Genomic DNA, 6,552 nt, shown 5'->3' with positions numbered 1-6,552 from the left:
TGCCACACCTAGAATACAATCCAAAGACCTAAGTGACTTGTCCCTGACAACCTGCCTGACCCTATAAGCCTCTTATGCGTTTTGTTCACTGTGCTCCAGCCTCAATGGCTTCGCTACTCCTTGAGTGCTAGGAGGTCCTACCATGAGGCCTTGGCACTGGCTGTTCACAGAGTCCATTCCTTTATTTATTCAAGTCCCTGTTCAAAGGACCATGTTCAAGAGGCTACCTGACCTCCCTATCTAAAATCAGCCCTGTCACTTCTAATCACTCCCCCTTCATTTTCTAAACAGTCCTTGTCACTACCTAACATCATATACAAAGTTACTTTCTCTCTCTTGCACGCATGCTCGCTCTCTTTTTTTTTTATTAGAATGTAAGTTCCCTGGGAGCAGGAACTTCTGTTCACTGCTATGTCCCAACATTGAAAACCATGCCAGGTAGGGACTTAACGTGAAGTCCAGTGATTGGGACTCTCAAGTTCCCAATGCAGGGAGTACAAGTTCAATCAGTGGTCAGGAAACTAAGATCCCATATGCCACACAGTGAGGCCAAGAAAAGAAAACAATGCCAGGTAGGTAGTAGATGCTGAATAAATATTTGTTGATGAAAAGTCAGAATCGTGGTACTTGAGAACTGAAGGGCCTTGAGAGGCCCTCCCACATAATGTCCTCACTGTCCAGATGGGAACAGCACAAACAGAGAGAAAGCGACTTGGCCAGGATCACATTGATAGGAGAGCATTAGAATCCTAGCCCAGTGTTTGTTGCATCAGCAAACTGGCCTGTGCCCTCTTTTCGTACAGCCCACAGAGCTAAGAATGGCTTTTACATTTTTAAATGGTTGAGGAAAAAGTCAAGAATACTATTCTGTGACACATGAAAATTAGATGAATTCTAAATTTCAGTGTCCATAAATAAACTTGTATTGGAACATAGCCATGTCTATTCATTTACATATTGTCCATGCTGATTTTCCCACTACAATTACAGAGTTTAGTGCAACAAAGACTGTATGGCTCACAGAGCCTAAAATATTTACCATCTGGCCCTTCATGGAAAAAATTTGCCAACCCCTGCTCTGAAGTTTATTCCATTCATGGAAATGTCTTTCTAAACCTTTTTGGTGTCAACAGTTCCGGTGTTAAAAGCAAATCAAAGCAGCACAGAGGCAATAAAATGGTGTCAGTTCCTTATCACATCTCTGGACCCACTTACGTCTCATCTTTTGGGATGGAAAACTGGCTGTCCAAGCCTCATAGCGTCACTGTACTGGAAAAAAAAAAACAAACTATACAACTATAGGCTAAATTCCCTCATCCTACAGGTGAGGAAACCAAGGCTCAAAAAGCTTTGGCATTCAGTATGGGCTAACCAGGTGGCTGGTAAAAAATCCACCTGCCAGTGCAGGAGATGCAGGTCAACCCCTGGGTCAGGATGATCCCTTGGAGAAGGAAATGGCAAACCCACTCCAGTATTCTTGCCTGGGAAATTCCATGGACAGACGAGCCTAGCGGGCTACAATGCATGGCGTCGCAAAGAGTCAGATGGAACTGAGCAAAAACACACACAAGCCTGAGTTAGACCTCTAGCCCCAGCTATGCAAGCAGGTTAGTTGGGACTCAGTTCAAGTAACAAAAACCCTACTCCAGCTACCTTCTGGTAGGAAATTTATTGGCTCATGGAACTAAGAAGTCCAGGTGTTCAAATGGTATGGTCAGGAATCTGTCTGTCTCTTGATTGTGTTTTCCTCTGGATTGGTTTCATTCTCAGGCACGCTCTCCTTAATGGTCTCTGGAGAGAGACTTGAATCCCAAGTTTAAAAACACAGACCTGTCAGAATTTCTTTCTCTTAGGACATGGGGCTGCACCATCCTTCCTCTGCTTTCCGTCTGACTTGGCTAGGATTCCTGGTGATACAGAATGGCATTTTATTTTTAATATGCCCGGTGACCTTTCTAAGGTAGAAACAGAATTTAAAATTTAACCTTGAAAAACAAAATTAAAGTTTCCTCCTCTGAAAACAGGCTGAAAAGCTTTCTGGCCAGCAACTTCATCATAAAGAAAATGGGTCATTCCTCAAGCATCTACACGTGGCAGGTAGGGAAGGTGTATAGACAGGGAGGCTCGGTCCCATACACTACTGTGTGCCTTGATAAAGGGAAGATTTGGGAGCTGCAGGAGTGCGGGAGGTGGGTTCTTACTCAAGCTGGAAACGGAGGCGGGGCCAGAGATGACTTCCCAGAAGAAGCAACACCTGAACTGAGCTCTGAAGGCTGTCTACACACAAACCAGGCAGAAGGTGTGAGAGAAGTGTTGAAGGAACAACAAAGCCCAATGAAGTGATCACTAGAGTTAATCATAAAAGGAATTAAAACACCCAAATAGTCAATGGATATTCATTGGAAGGACTGAAGCTGAAGCTCCCAATTCTTTGGCCACCTGATGCAAAGAGCCGACTCATTGGAAAAGACCCTGATCCTGGGAAAGACTGAGGGCAGGAGGAGAAGGGGGCGACAGAGGATGAGATGGTTGGATGGCATTACTGACTCAATGGACACGAGTTTGAGCAAACTCCAGTATTCTTGCTGGGAAAATCCCATGGACAGAGGAGCCTGGTGGTCTACAGTCCATGGGGTTGTAAAGAGTCAGTCACGACAGATCATACATGCATGCACACACATAGAACCATATATAAGTTATGTAACATATGATTCTATAGATATACAGCTTAAATATGTAAAGCTTATTTAGGAAATTGGATGTGTTATATATATAGTAATAAATGTATAAAGTATATGATCATATATAATAAAGTGACATAATGACTAATAAAGCAACATATGATAATTAACTTTACGTGACCTCTTTCCATCCTTCTTGTCCCTGAAGCTGCCTCAGCACCTCTCCCTTAGATTATTCCCGTGTCTTCAGGACTCAGGGCAGGACTCACACCCTTCAAATCTATCCTCAAGCCATTGCTGAAGTCATCTTTCCAAACCCCCAATTTGATCATGTCATCTATATGCTGAAAATATATGGATGGCCCTTTATAGTTTATGTGCTGAAGTTGAAATGCCTTTGCATATTATACAAGGCTCATCCCAGTCTAGCCTATTTTTAAGCCTACCTTCTGCTGGAAAAATATTATTAAGAGAGATTCATTTTAAGCAGTGTGGCCAAGGCAGAATTCAGAAGACCTCTAGCCCTTTGAGGTCACCCTCAAATGGGTTCTCTTTTCTGTTAACTCCTATTTGGTGGTTGAGGAGGCTCAGGCTCTAGAGAGTTTCTCTCACATCTTAGGTCTTACAACCAGTGCATAACAGACTCGGGTATTAACTGAGATTACCTGGCTCCAACCCAGATTCCCTAACCACTGCACCATGCTGCGTCTGCAGGGAAGGATGCTACTTCCCTTAAAACTGTTGACTCATGAACCCATAGCTTTGGAGAGGAATCCCAGCTCCTCCACTCCACACTCAGTCTGGATCCTCCACAATCTGGATCCTACCAACCTCCCAAAATTGCCTCCAGCAAAACACTCACTGTGCACCCATCCTCCATCCTGATCCAACCCCTCTTAGTCCTAGCCTGCCTCAGACTTGTCCCTTAGGATGTCACCGAAAAGTCACCTCCTCTGGCATGCCATTTCTAATCCCCACCCGCTAAGCCAAATTCAACATCCCTCCTCCTTGCTTCCCTAGCCCTGTGCTCCCCTTCATGTAGCACCTGTCCGGAAGCACTGCAAGTGTTGTCTCTCCTCTCGCCCTACGGACTGGGCCTCTCACAGTTGGTTCTGTCTCCTGTGCCCTGCCGAGAGCCTGGCACAGAGTCAGCGCTTCATAAATATCTACTGATGCTAATTTACCCAGTGGACATCAGAACCAGAAGAGGACCGAGTGACTTCTTGATCCCAGCTGCTCACGTGTGCAATACACCCTGAAGTCTAAAAACTCTTCCACACCAATCATCTCATTTACTCACCTGAGATTCTTGTCCCCATAGTCTAGGAAACTGAGGTTCAGATCAGTGAATTGTCCAAGTTCACCCAGCCAGGAAGTAGCTGGGCTGCGATCTGACCTCAGGTCTCTCTGACTCCAAGGCTATTGGTCTTTCCATCACTCCCACAATCATCTGATTCAAATAACACACACTTTACCATGAGGACACCGAGGCCAGGAGAGTACATAGGGTCATGTGGTCCGTACCCCATTCTGTGCTCTTTCCCCTACTCAAACAGGAAGTGCCCAGGAAGGTGATGAGGTGAGGATGGGGGCCTGAGCCAGGGAGGGCAGTCCTGCCTGTATCTTTTCCCGTTGCCCCCTTCCCATTTATCACAACCTGCATGTTTAAATTTTGTATTTAGTATTTACTCTGAAATGCCTTTCATCTGATTTTTCCCCCCTTACTCACCAATTTAGCTGTCAGAGTAAATAAATGTGAAGCTGGGTCTCCAGCCTCCCCCAGCTCACATTACCTTCCTAGAATTACTCCCCGGCGGGGCGGAACCGCTGCTGGGGGCGCTCCCACAGAATCATCCAGTTACTAATGAAGTCTCTCTTTAAACCCAAATCTTGGACCACGACTCAGGTGGAGGAGGACAGCAAAACTCATCCCGGGAAGTGGGGGGAGGGGGAGGTGGGATGACCACATCCTGTTTCGTGACCAGGAGAAGGACTGAGGTGAAAGGCAGAATTCACTATACACCTAGGATGCTTATTACGTGGTACCTGTAGGATGCTGAGGACATTACACACGAGGACTACTGACAACATTTTACATGTAAGGCACTTCTACGGGGCCAGGAATAGAGGAGACACTTTTGAAATATTCGTCTTTATTATGTGGTTAATTGTCACCAAAATCCTGAGAGGTAAACATCGTTATCTCCTTCTGGCAAGTAAGGAAACGGTGGCTCAGAGAAGCTCAGTGACCTGCCCACAGTCTCCCATAGGAAGGACTTGAGGATCCTGATAGAATGTACTGACTTTGCTCATCCTGATTTTGCCAAGGTCAGTCCTATCCGGACTGTCTTTCCTGTTGGAGTCAGGAGTTGTTGGAAGAGATGTATCTTCCAAATTAATTTCACTTCTGTCTTCTTTGAAGTCAAGCAAGCCCTGGGTTGGAATAATGGTTCTGCAGTTATTCAGGAGAATATTTGATTCTTTGGTTGACTTACACCCTGCCTTTCTCCATAAAAAAATTTTTTTGATGTGGTACCTATTAGAATAACAACTGGAAAGTGCAGCCAGTCCATAGTTAATGATGGTGCTGATTTAGTCACTAAGTTGTGTCCGACTCTTTGCGACCTCATGGACTGTAGCCTGCCAGGCTCCTCTGTCCATGGGATTCTCCAGGCAAGAATATTAGAGTGGGTTGCCATTTCCTTCTCTAGGGGATCTTCCTGACCCAGGAATTGAACCAGTGTCTCCTACATTGCAGGCAGATTCTTTACCGACTGAGCTACGACAGACTTTAGTTAATCATGGCTGTTATTTATTGGTTGCTTTCTGTGTGGTAGGCGTGATTTTCTTTTGCATGGATCGTTTGCTTAATTTTCACAAGTAGAAGAAGTGGACTCTGCTATCATCCCCACTTTATGGATCAGGAAACTGAGACTGAAGAGTGGCTGAATAACTTGTCCAGAGTCCTTTAGGTAATAAGGAGCAAGGACAAGATTAGCACCGCAACAGTCTGGCTCTAGAGTATTTGTGTTTCCCTACTGAGTTTAATGCCTCTTATTCCAGTTTTGATTTTCTGAGCACCATATCAGAATTACAGAGTAGGTAAATGTCTGGGTTCTGGAATCTGAATGCTAGAGCCTGAAATGAAGCTCCTGTAAGCTTGTTTCCTCAACTACAAAATAAATAAAATAATATAACCTCCATGCAGGGTTGCTGCAAGGGGTCAAGAGGATAATGCATGTAAAACAGTGCTTGGCATATAAATGCTCAATAAACAGTAGTTTATATTATCACTTAAGGAGCCTGGGTTTTACATTCCTTCTCTTAGGACTGCAACAGCTTGTTTGCCTAGCCTCTGCGTCTTGGCATTCATCCCTCTACCTGGAATATTTTCTTCTCTCCCCTAAATCCATTTATATTTCATCTACCCTTTCGTTTTTTCATTTTAGCTCAAGTCTCCTCCATACCTCTGCCAACCTCTTGCCTGAAGAGCTAGTGCCATCTTCGTGGCCTCTTCTTTCCCAGAGTCCCTCTGCACTCACACATCTGTACAGCTTTGTATAACATTCAATGACCTTCTGGTTCCCACAGCTGCCTAGAAAGGGAAGAGAAGGAGATAAAGTTTGCCCAATTATTATTCCCGTTTTGCAGATGACAAAGCAAGCTTAGCCCATAACTGGTGAGGCCAGGAGTCATATCCAGGGCTTTTGATGGATAATATGGAAAAGGTGTGTATGTGTATGTGTGTGTGTGTGTGTGTGTGTGTGTGTGTGCACGTGTCTGTGCATATATGCATAGAGTGGACATGATCATGTATGTAGCCTAGAAATTAAGAGTATAAGCTCTGATGATAGATGAATCTGGGTTTTGA

The sequence above is a fragment of the Bos indicus genome, chromosome 11 (genome assembly GCF_029378745.1).
Source record: "Bos indicus isolate NIAB-ARS_2022 breed Sahiwal x Tharparkar chromosome 11, NIAB-ARS_B.indTharparkar_mat_pri_1.0, whole genome shotgun sequence".
Lineage (NCBI taxonomy): Eukaryota > Metazoa > Chordata > Mammalia > Artiodactyla > Bovidae > Bos > Bos indicus.
This window is presented reverse-complemented; position numbering follows the sequence as displayed.